General features: G+C 46.0%; 1 protein-coding gene across 5 annotated transcripts in view; it reads right to left on the bottom strand.

The window, feature by feature from the left end:
• nfasca (neurofascin homolog (chicken) a) overlaps positions 1-13,263 on the bottom strand; it is a 272,340-nt gene that overhangs the window by 194,644 nt on the left and 64,433 nt on the right. For all 5 annotated transcript variants that reach the window (XM_080209758.1, XM_080209761.1, XM_080209760.1 and 2 more), the window contains exon 2: positions 3,509-3,654. The gene's annotated coding sequence lies outside the window, so the exon portion shown is untranslated. The remainder of the gene's footprint in view (positions 1-3,508; positions 3,655-13,263) is intronic.

Genomic DNA, 13,263 nt, shown 5'->3' on the forward strand with positions numbered 1-13,263 from the left:
CACTCACAACACCAGGGATTTGGATTCGATTCCGGCCTTGGGTCACTATCAATGTGGAGTTTGCGCATTCTTCCTGTGTCTGCGTGGGTTTCCTCCGGGTGGCCCGGTTTCCTTCCACAGTCCAAAGATGCGCGGGTTAGGTGGATTGGTCATGCTAAACTGACCCGAGCGTCAGGGGGATTAGCAAGCTAAATGTGCAGGGTTTCTGGGTAGGATTGTGTTCGGTACATGTTCGATGGGCTGAATGGCTGTTTTTCTGTCATGGAGGGATTCGGTGATTCTATTCTATGATTCTAAATCATCCATCTTTCAGTTGGAGTTGCCAACTCTGATTGGTTGTATTCTTGGAGGTTTCATCATGTGACTGTCTGGGCGGGATTTTCCGTCCCAAATCCGAAAAATCCCACATGGAGCATGAAGAGGTCCATCAATCTCAGGCAGGATTTTCTGGATTTGGGGTGAGTGTGGCCAGAAAATCCTGCCTCAGCTCGACTGATCCTTTCATGGTCGGTGTCCTGTCCAGTACAATATCTGTGATGGGCGGGACGGCAAAATTCCGGCCTCTGTCTCCCTTCCGTTTCCTCCTACCATTGGTTGCTTGACATGTCAATCACATAGCTGTCGGTTTCCCATGGAAAGCAACCAAGATAAAAGCAAAATACTGCGGATGCTGGAATCCGAACCAAAAACAGAAAGTGCTGGAAAATCTCAGCAGGTCTGACAGCATCTATAGGGAGAGAATAGAGCCAACGCTTCAAGTTTAGATGACCCTTCGACAGAGCTGACAAGTTATCATTCAGTCTTGAAACATTGGCTCTATTCTCTGCCCACGGATACTGTCAAGAAAGGATACATGCTCTCCATTAGCCAATTGGATGATCCTTGATTATTAGTCAAGCAGCTTTTCCTCCCCCATCTCCAATATTTTTCAAAACATAGACTTTCCAGAAAATGAGAAAAAGGACAAATCAATGAATTAAACAAGAATGTGAGGGGACAATCAGTCCCTGGTGCAATTGCCATGGCAACACTTCGACCAGAGTCAACTTGCTAAACAATCAATATCCCTTTCTTGTGCAATATATATCGCTGTTCCCTTTGAAATTTGGCAGTCTGGTGTTTGTCCTGATTAGTGCAAGATAGAAACATATATAGAAGATAGGAGCAGGAGGAGGCCATTTGGCCCTTCGAGCCTGTTCTGTCATTCATTACAATCATGACTGATCATCCAACTCAATAGCCCAATCCTGCTTTCTCCTCATAACCTTTGATCCCACTGCCCCAAGTGCTACATTCAGTGATCTCTTGAATACGTTCAATGTTTTGACATCAACTACTTCCTGTGGCAGTGAATTCCACAGGCTCACCACTCTTTGGGGTGAAGAAATGCCTCCTCTGATTGAGGTATATAAAATTTTAAAAGGAATTGATAAAGTAAATGTGGACCAAATGTTTCTCCCTTGTGGGGCAGTCTAGAACAAGAAGTCACAAGTATAGCTTTGACAAAGAGCCATCTGGACTCGAAACTCTTTTCTCTCCTTACAGATCCTGCCAGACCTGCTGAGATTTTCCAGCGTTTTCTCTTTTGGTCACAGGTACAGGTTGAGATTTAGAAGTGAGATGAGAGGGGACTACTTCTCGCAGTGAGTGGTGGATTTGTGGAACTCAATGCCCCGCAGCGAGGTAGAGTCAAAATCATTGAATGGTTTCAAGAAGGAGATAGGCGTATTTCTAATTGGAAAAAAAGATATGGGAAACTGGTGGAGAGGTGGATTTGAGACTAGACAGAGATCAGCCACGATCTGATTGAATGGTGGAGCAGGCTCGAAGGGCTGAATGTGCCTAATTCTGCTTCTTATTCCCATGTTCCTATGACCTTTGTGCAGCATTTTAACCATACTGGGGACCCGGAGATTAATCCTTAATTGCTGGAAATCCAGGATAATCCTGGAGGGCTGTGGCCCAGACGGGAAAACCAGCAGCAACACATTGTAACACTGGTTTCCACCCACAACGCAAGATCAGCCTGAACAAGACCACCGACAAACTCTGCAGCACAGGTTATCAAAACAATACCACAGACGCTGGAAGGGTAATGTGGCAGTAATCTAATAAGGCACCTTAGACAGTGGTTGTAAAATACACAATCTATTCTTCTGCTATTTATGATGTCACTTGGCACCTCAATTATAGCTTGTAACTTCAGGGTAGCCATTATTCTGTCCATCAATCTTCCAAACCCTTCAATTAGTTTTTGGCCTGTAATCTATTCCTGGGCTCTCATTAATCTCTGTGTAAACCGCCTGAATATCTCCTTCAGTTTCCAGCATGCAACCCAGTCCCAGGTACCTATCAGTCCATATAGAAATCTATCCAACCCCGTTATTCAGATTTCTGCATGAAATCCCTCCCAAGCAATATCTATTACTCTACAGAAAATATCTATAGATGTAGTTTTTAATTTATTTGTCACAAGGCCTGCATTAACGCTGCAATGAAGTTACTGTGAAATTCCCCTAGTCGCCACAATCTGCGTCCCGTTCCGGTCAATGAATCTAACCAGCACGTTTTTCAGGATGGGGGAGGAAACCGGAGCACCTGAAGGAAACCCACGCAGACACGGGGAGAATGTGCAAGTTCCACACAGACAGTAACCCAAGCCAGGAATTGAATCCGGGTCCCTGGTGCTGTGAAGCAGCAGTGCTAACTACTGTGCTACCGTCCTGCCTTTATACACCCAATCCAAACACATCCATCAGATTCCAGCCTGCAACTAACTCCCGGATATCTAGGGTGGGATTGTCCGGTCTTGTCCGTGGTGGGATCCATTGCCAGCGAGAATGGAAAATTTGGTGTTCCAGACAAAACTCCATTCTCTTCCAGTCACAGTGGAAAATCCCAGTTTCGAATGAGGATGGGAAATTTCAGCCCAATAATTTTATTCTATATACACACTACTAGCCAAACAGATTGTTTAGATTCCAGCCTGTTACTTACTCCCAGATATCGCTATCCTATACATCTTTCAATTTGATTCTGTCTGTAACTAATTGCCAGTTATCTATTGTTCCATATATCACTATCCAAACACTTACGTGAGATTCCAGCCCATAGGTCACTCCCAGGTATCCATTATCCAATACATTAAAAATAGCTGTACCCCTGGATTAGATATTGGATTGGAGCCTACATTTTTTGCAATGCCGACACTCAGGAGATTTGATTTTAAACGTTGCTTCATTGTGATGATAGGCCTTGCTTCCATTTACACTGTCAAAATGATCTCCATTTCATTCATTCTTAGACAGAACTGGCACGGTCGACACAAAGTGCTTGAAGTAATCAAGGATTAGGCAGCACTGAGGGAAGCCAGTGCTAAGCCCACACTCCAGTCTCTGATACCTAATACTTACTGCAATGCTGAAACATTTTTCTTTACTAATTATTAATTAAAAATTAATGCACCACCGTCAGCGGGCTTTGAACAGTAAACAGAGGAGAACGGTACCTGATAGTTACAGCCTTGTCTCAGTAGAGTCTTTCAAACAATGTCCTGTGAAATCTTCCTCTGTGGTGTCCCTCCTGTTAGAACCTGATTGCCTCCTTCCTCCACACCAAGTCTATCTCTGCTCCAGATTATCATCCCAGCTCCGACTGGTAAGGGATAGACAATATCATGTTTTATTTATTGACAGCTGTCCCCTCGATTACACCCTCAGTCCCTCCCTCCCCCTGCTCGCTCTTTTCTCTCTCGCTCTCAGCTGCTGCATGAATAATTCATCAGGCGCAATCCTCTGCACAAAAGGAACTCGTGCAAGGCGACAGGGCTCCTTCAGCTGTACACACAGCCCTTTAAACAGGGAGTCGGTGACGAGCCAGAACGGGGCTGAAAGCAGGGAGGTCATGATGGATGTGGTATGGAACTTTGGAGAGGCCACAGCTGGAGCAGTGTGTAGAGTTCTGGTCGCCGCACTATGGGAAGGACATGAACACGCAGGAGGGAGTGCAGAGGAGATTTACCAGGATGCTGCCTGGGATGGAACATTTAAGTTAGAAAAGAGAGGTTGGGCAGGCTTGGGTTGTTTTCATCGGAGCAGAGAGGGCGACCTGATGGAGGTGTATGAGGGGTATGGACAGGGTGGACAGGGAGCAGCTGGTTCCCCTTAGTTGAAGGGTCAGTTACGAGGGCACACAAGTTAAAAGTGAGGGGCGAGGGGTTTGGGGGGGTGGGGGGATGTGATGAAAAGCCCTTTTTACTCAGAGGTGATTCATAGAATCATAGAACCCTACAGTGCAGAAAGAGGCCCTTCGGCCCATCGAGTCTGCACCGAACACAATCCCACCCAGGCCCTACCCCCATATCCCTGCATATTATACCCACTAATCCCTCCAACCTACACATCCCTGGACACTAAGGGACAACTTCTTAGCACGGCCAATCAACCTAACCCGCACATCTTTAGACTGTGGGAGGAAACCGGGGCACCAGGAGGAAACCCACGCAGACACGAGGAGAATGTGTAAACTCCACACAGACAGTGACCCGAGCCGGGAATCGAACCCAGGACCCTGGAGCTGTGAAGCAGCAGTGCTAACCACTGGGCTACCGTGCCGCCCAAATGTGATGACAGTCGTGAATGCGCTGCCAGGGAGGATAGTGGAGGCGTGATGTCTCACATCCTTTAAAAAGTATCTGGATCAGTACTTGGCACGCCATAACTTTCAAGGCAATGGGCCAAGTGCTGGCAAGTGGGATTAGGTGGGCATGTCAGGGCAGGCTCGATGGGCCGAAGGGCCTTTTCTGCACTGTGGTATTCTGTAAACTCCACTCCTTGCTGCACTTCCCAGTGGCGTACGCAGCTGGTCGCAACTAACTCTCTCACCCTGCACCCTTTCCCAAGTAATTCTACAGAGTTTAAAGTTTATTTATTAGTGTCACAAGTAGGCTTAAATTAACACTGTAATGAAGTTACTGTGAAAATCCCCTAGTCACCACACTCTGGCACCTGGTCGGGTACACTGAGGGAGAATTTAGCATGGCCAGTGCATGCATTTGGACTGTGGAAGGGAACCAGAGCACCCAGAAGAAACCCATGCAGACATGAGGAGATCATGCAGACTCTGCACAGACTGTGACTCACACCAGTATCGAACCTGGGTCACCAGCGCTGTGAGGCAGCAGTGCTAACCACTGTGCCATTATGACGCCCTTGGCTTCATGGGTGGGATTTTAAAAATCCCCCAGGTGTCACACTCTGGTGCCTGTTCGGGTACACCGAAGGAGAACTTAGCACAGCCAATGCACCTAACCAGTACGCCTTTCTGACTTTGGGACGAAACCAGAGCACTCAGAGGAAACCCACGCAGTTACAGGGGGAATGTGCAGACTTTGTACAATGTCCCAAGCCGGGAATCGAACCCAAGTCCCTGGTGCAGTGAGGCAGCAGTGCTAAGCATTGTGGCACTATGCTGCCTTGGTTGGTGTGCGCTGAATGAGATGGCCACCTAGCTGTTTACAGTAGCAGTTAAACCAACACCATTCCTCAAATTCTGAGCTGTGCCCACTCCAGAGACACAAACTCCAACGCTGACCCTCTTGAGTGCCATTCCGAAGGAATGCCGCACTGGTGTAAGTGCCACCTTACCGACTGGATCATAATGTGAGGCCCCACCTGCCTCTCAAAGAAGAACAGGGGGAGTTATCCCACACTCTGGCCAATATTTACCCACGCCACAAAAACTGATTATCTGGTCATTAACTCCTCGCTGTTTTTGGGACCTTGCTACGTGCAAATTGGTGGTCACCATTCCTACATTTAATGCACTTCAAAAGTCAATGGTTGTAAAACACTTAAGGATCATTAATGTCACGAAAGGTGCTACACAAATGCAAGTTTTCATTCTTTTTCCTTTATATTGTGAAGAAAACCCAGAATCACTTGGAGAGGTAGAATTATGCAGAGGATACACTTCGATATTTGCAGCGAGTTTTTATGCATGAATTCACTGTCGGCATGTCTAAGCTGGAAAGGCTTTGATTAGCATGTAGATTACATGTTCGTGTTCCCAAGAAAGAGATGGTGATAAACAGTGCTGAGTGAGATGGGCAGTATTTACACGGATGTTTTATGGATCCAGGACATGGTACAAATGAATTCAGGCCTCTCTAGCCTGAATCTGTTCTCCTGGTCTCAGGTTTCAGCTGCTGTTTTGCACAAAGCCAGACAATCACAGTGTTAGATATGACAGAACATTCCCCTTTCTCTCAATGTTACACATCTCTAGTTGTTTATACTGACACACAAACATGCAAATACACGCATGCACACATACAACATACACACACATCATAACACGCACCACAACATACAAACATCATAGCATACACACACACCATAACATACACACACCATAACATGTAAGCACACCATAACATACACACATCCTAACATACACACACTCTCTTTCACATACACATACCACAACATACACATATTCCATAACATACACTCCACAACATACAACATGCACACACAATATGCACACACACATCACAACATACACAGACACAACAGACATACATAGCACAACATACGCACAACCACAACATACACACACCCAACATAAACATCCACACATAATATACACATGCACACTATAACATGTACTCGTGCAGCACAATATACACACAACATAAACACACGCTCACACACACACCATAATCATGTACAACACAACATACACACTACACACAAAAAACATACACACACCATAACATACGCATATAAACATGTACCACGCACACAAACACACAGGCACCGTACACAACATACGCACACAAACACAAACACATATACACATGCACACACAAAAACACACACACATACACATGCACACCTTGCCAAATAAACAATTGCATTTACTCACACCTCACACACACCATTCACGTACACACATTCACACAGACACACCACACTACACAAAAAAATGTAATCGAATGTATACTGCCCCTAGCCAACACTAATCATTGATGACTGTTCTGGACTTTTCCACTTTTTCAGTAATAAGGAAGATCTTATTAAAACAAACAAGATGGAAATCTAAAATCGCCAAATGGAATCATGGAGAATTAACAATGCAGAAACAGACTATTTGGCTCAGATGGGTCGATACTGCTGCTTGTGCTCCACCTGAGTGTTCTCATATGGTATTCGCTTCCTTTCTGCACATACTTCGAGTCCTTTCACCCTCACGTACTTCCTAACTTCCCATCAAATACATCTGCGCTAATTACCAATACTACTCAATGCGGTAGTGTGTTACAGGTCAACGCGAGATTAAATTCAGAATGATAAAGTGGATTGGCAGAAATAAAATTGGAATTACTCTTTTTATCTGGTGTGAGAATCAGAAACAGGGAGTGTTAAGATGTCAGGCGGGTGAAATAAACTGGCTAAAAAGGTCAGAATTTTGAGCTCGGTCACCAGGCTGTGTGAGACGAGCAGCCATCGGTTTAGTTGAGGTCTTTTACAAAGTGTTTGGAGTGCTGACTTGGGAATTAAGGAGATTAAGGGTAAAATAAAAGCCACAAATTGGGATACAAAGGTGGAGCTGACATAGTGACAAAGTGACTGAGCAGGCTGGATAGGTTGAATTACTGGTGACCACCTCCCCCCCCCCCGCCAAACACTGCTGAAAAGAAAGACAAGTTGCTGAAGTTTTTCATCTTGTACTCATCAGGACACAAGACACAAGAGTGTCAAGTTTCAAATAATCGCAACAATTTATACCATAGGAGGAAAGCGTGCTGATAGGTTGGCAAGTTTTGTTTTTGTTCATTCATGGGATGTGGGTGTCGCTGGCTGGGCCAGCATTTATTGCCCATCCCTAATTGCCCTTGAACTAAGTGTCTCATTCAGCCATTCACGAGGGCAATTAAGAGCCAACCACATTGCCGTGGGTCTGGAGTCACATGTAGGCCAGGTTGGGTAAGGATGGCAGATTTCCTTCCCTACAAGACATGAGTGAATCACTTGGGTTTTTGCAACAATTGACAATTGTTCCATAGTCATCATTTGACATTTTTTTTAATTCCAGATTTTTATTGACTTCAGATCTCATCATCTGCCATGGTGGGATTCGAACCTGGGTACCCAGGCTGTCACTCTGGATCTCTGGACTACTAATCCAGAGACAATACCACTACATCACCATACCCTCATGGGTGACTCTGACTGACTGTAAGACCAAATGATATAGGAGCAGAATTGGGCCATTCGGCCCATTGAGTCTGCTTTGCCATTCAAATAAAATTTTCAACACTCTCCTCCCACTTTTTCCCTATAACACTTGATTCCTTTACTTATCAAGAACCTATCTATAAGACTGTAAGATGTAGGAGCAGAATTATACCATTCAGCCCATTGAATTTGCTGAGGCTATGGAGAGAGCAATAGGGAGCTCAAGGCTCCCTAAGCTCCTGACTCATGCAAAAAAGGCTCTCCCTATATTCCCGTCTCGATAAATCATCACCAGTTGAGAATTCCTCTCTGACACAGATTGCACACAATCTGTTTCAAAATGCCAACATCTACAGCATGTAATCTTTAGCACAACTTTAACGCCAGTTGTACTTCAGCTGACAGCACACTCGCCTCCGAGTGTGAGGTGAATGAGGGTTCAGACTTGAGTACATAACCCAGGCACTGAGTGCTGTCATTCCAACGGAAAGTAAAAACTGAGGGCACAATTTTAAGGTCTTGTTGAGATCTTAAAGGTCAATGGGGATTTCTGTTGTCAGACCCTCACCCACTCTGATTCAATGGCGGGTGAGACGATTGAGTTCTGATAGGAGACCCTGTGCCCCCTCAAGCAGACATAAAAGATCTTGCAACATTATTTAGAAGAGGAGCAGAAGGGTTCTCCCCAGAGTCCGGGTCAATATTCACCCATTAACCAGCATCAACTTTAATAAATCTAGTCAATATATTGGTTCTGGTTGTGGAATCTTGCTGTGTGTAAAATGGCTGTCACACTTCCTACATCAAAACCATGACCACTTCAATGTTGTTTAATTGAATGTAATTAGGGCGGCACGGGTGCTACAGTGGTTAGCACTGCGGCCTCAGAGGCCCAGGTTCGATTACAGTCTCTGGTAACTGTCAGTGTGGGGTTTGCATGTTCTCCCCGTGTCTGTGTGGGTTTCCTCCGGGTGCTCCGGTTTCCTCCCACACTCCAAACACGTGTAGGTTAGGTGGGATTAGCAATGCTAGATGCGTGGTGTTACAGGGATAGGGTGGAGCAGAGGGCCTGGGGGTGGTACTGTGTCGGAGAGTTGGCGCAGACTCAATGGGCCGAATGGTCTCTTCCGCATTGTAGGGATTTTATGAAAACACTCTGAGACACCAGGAGTCCAGGACAGACCGTGGAAAGATTTATTTTTCCAATTGTGTGAATTAACAATGGTATTAGTGTTGGGACCAAGTGTTTTATTTGAGCAAGTGATTTGCCATTGCTTGTCCAACATTCTGGCTGGAATTTTACCAGCACGTCCACCCTGCTTCCGGTGGCCAACAGGGCACGGAGAACAGCATTCTCAGGCGGGATCGTACGAATCTCGGGCGGACGTGCCGGTAAAATTCCGCCCTCGGTCTTTGATGGGTCACTATCCCCTCCAGCTAAACGTTGGGAAGATTTTCACCCTAACCTGTACCTCCACATCCCTGGCACTGACTCACATCCCCTCCTCAGCTACTCCCTCAGAATAAACCTGACTATTCACAAGCTCAGCTTCCTGCTGAACCGTGAGCTATAAAATCCTGAGACTGACGTGTGTGAGATTGACATTCTGACTTCAGTCTGGAGAATGACTGAAATATCGGTTCCTCAATGCTGCAGGGACCTGTCTTCAACTCTCAGTCACGACTCTCTGCATCTTAACACAAGGTCTATTTGATTTGATTTGATTTATTATTGTCACATGTATTAGGATACAGAGAAAAGTATCGTTTCCTGAGTACTATGCAGACAAAACACACTATTCATAGAGTACATAGGAGAGAAGGAAAGGAGAGAGTGCAGAATGTAGCGTTGCAGTCATAGCTAGGGTGTAGAGAAAGATCAGTTTGATATAAGGTAGGTCCATTCAAAAGCGATGGCAGCAGGGAAGAAGCTGTTTTTGAGTCGGTTGGTACATAGAAATATCGAGGATAGCAGCAGGCGGAGTCCATTCAGCCCTTTGAGCCCGCTCCACCATTCATTACGATCATGGCCGATCGTCCAACACAATAGCCTAATCCTGCTTTCGCCCCAGGTGCTATAGCCAGCCGCCTCTTGAATACATTCGATGTTTTGTTTTGCACGTGATCTCAGATCTTTGCATCTTTTTCCCCATGGAAGGAGGTGGAAGAGAGAATGCCTGGGGTGTGTGGGGTCCTTGATTTTGCTGGCCTACCTATATGCCTGACTTTATTTTTGATTACCGCTCAGATTGCTCCATTAGTAAAATAATTGATTTCACCGCTCACTCTCCTCGCAATTAACTTACTATGTCAAACGTCTTCATTTCTTTTCTCTCCTCATCGGATCGGGGGGCAATTTCTCTGCACTTATTTAGGCCACCTTGGTTACCATGGCGTTTTCTCAAAGAGTTGTGGGTAACTGAAGGGAGAGGGTTTGAAACTCGCGTGGAAAGACGACCATCCCCCAGCTCTTCCCTTCCTGAAGGTTTTACTGTTCAAACGAAAATTATCCCCTGGGATTGGGAGAGGAGTGGGGAGGCACGGAGGGACGTGGTGGAGGGAGGTCAGTGACTGTAGGAGTACCGTATACCCATAATTCCGAGCAAAACGCTATCCATGGCAACTCATGTGACCAATGGGGATCACCTGTTCCCCAGATAATCGGAACGCACATGCGCATCCAATTGTATTTTAATATCAAAAACTACCCTTCGTGTTTCTTGTCTCTGTTACCTCTGAGTGCCTGCACTATGAGCGCATGGACATGGGCACCCACACCACCCCTCTACCCCCCGCGCGCGCACACACACACACACCATGCACACACAAATTACTGCAACCTTTCTCCTTGCGGGAGTCCCTCTGCATGTACACGGTAAAAATGCAAGGATGCAGCAAAGACATCCTGACCAGGAGGCTGGTGTGACACGGTAACTAGGCGTTACCCTCCTCTGTGTTATGATCTGGAATATTGGCTGATCTTATCGCTCTGGGATGCAGACTGACATGCTCTGCCCCCTCCAGCTTTTCCCTCTTGCAGCTCCGCCTCTCTGCGCTGGTAGTTTTTTCGTCCCGCGCGTGCGCCTATGTCCTGAGGAATTTGCTGTAATACCTACAACCTGGGTCCCATGTCACTGGGGCGGCATGGTGGCACAATGGTTAGCACTGCTGCCTCACAGCGCCAGAGACCCGGGTTCGATTCCCAGCTTGGATCACTGTCTGTGCGGAGTTTGCATATTGTCCCCGTGTCTGCATGGGTTTCCTCTGGATACTCTGGTTTCCTCCCACAGTCCGAAAGGCGTGCTGGTTGGGTGCATTGGTCATGCTAAATTCTTACTGCACCTGAACACTTGCCAGAGTGTGGTGACTGGGGGATTTTCACAGTAACTTCATTGCAGTGTTAATATAAGTCTAGTTGTGACAATAATAACTTAACTGTAGAAACATTGAAAATAGAAGCGGGATGAGTCCATTTGATCCTTCAAGCCAACTCCACCATTCATTATGATCATGGCTGCTCATTCAACTCAATAACCTGATCCCATTTCTCCCCCAGATCCTTTGATCCCTTTCGCTCCAAGTGCTATATCTAACTTTCTTGAAAACATTCAATGTGTTGGCCTCAACTACTCTCTGTGGTAGTGAATTCCATAGGCTGACCACTCTCTGAGTGAAGAAATTTCTCCTCAACTCTGTCCTAAATGGTCTACGCTGTATCCTCAGCCAGTGACTCCCTAGTCCTGGAGACGCACAGATATTTAATCCAACTCCTGACTTTTCTCAAGGTCTTCACTCTTGTGCTTTGTCAGGTAAAGACGGAAACATAAACCTTCCACAGTCTCTTCCAACCTCACACCATCACTGCTCTGCTTACATTCGAGCAACACAATAAGAAGTCTGACAACACCAGGTTTAAGTCCAACCGATTTATTTGCTAGTAAACGCTCAAGCTTTTGAGGTTTCCCTCTTCATCAGGTGAATGGAGAGTTCTGGCCTCAGACAGAGCATATAACAGCACAGACAGTTTACAGATTACTGATTAGAACGTGAATGGTAAAGCTTGTGAGTTTACTATCAAATAAATCGGTTGGACTTAAAACTGGTGTTGTGAGACTTCTTACTGTGTCTACCCCAGTCCAACGCTGGCATCTCCACATCATGAATCACTCCACCAGCGATAGCTGTGCCTTCCGTTTGCCTGGGCCCCAAACTCCAGAACTCCTTCCTGAAACCTCGCCACCACATTATCCCCCCCAACCCTTTAAAATGCCCCTTAAAATCTACGGCTGGAATCTGACAACCGTTCATGCCAGTGGGATTTTCCCATCCCGCCGCAGTGAACGGAGAGTCGGCTGGGAGTCAAACTCTCCGACCTCGCTGCAGTGGGAACGTGGCTTGATCGAGGCGGTAAGATCGCGGCCGTCTTCGACCAAGCTTTTGGTCATCTGGCCGAATGTTGCCCTCTGTAAGTTGGTGCCAAAACGTGTTTGAACATCTCTCTTGCCTTGGGAGTTTTCACGATTAAAGGTGCTGAGTGCAAGTTGCTGTTGTTGTTAGCCTCCTGGGTTAACGGTACGTGATGAAGAAAAGGATGCCTTTAGACGTGAAGATGAACTGCAAGCCAACACACCAACTGCAGAAGGAATATTGCTGCCACTCAAGCAGTAATAAATCTCACACTAATCTGCAAAGCACGCTGTGGATATTAATTGGACAGATACGTTCATAGTAATCAATACTAATTAGTGAAGGGAAAGACAGAGTACCATCAAACAGCAGGGTGAAATATAAAACAGCATGTCTTTGTCGCTATGACAATGCACCTCTTCATAACTCCTGGCAAATCAGCTATGAAGTTTTTGATTGCATCAGAGAACAATCCAAAATGCGTTTTTAATGAAACCATGTTTGAACGCAACGCTGCTTTGTTCAGTGTCGGCAGTGGCCCACTGAATAACACACTCGCTACTGATTGAAGTCAAAGGCTTCACCTCAGATCCGAGAACATAATTCTATTCCCAGA

The sequence above is a fragment of the Carcharhinus amblyrhynchos genome, chromosome 22 (genome assembly GCF_965287045.1).
Source record: "Carcharhinus amblyrhynchos chromosome 22, sCarAmb.v2.hapA, whole genome shotgun sequence".
Taxonomy (NCBI): Eukaryota; Metazoa; Chordata; class Chondrichthyes; order Carcharhiniformes; family Carcharhinidae; genus Carcharhinus; species Carcharhinus amblyrhynchos.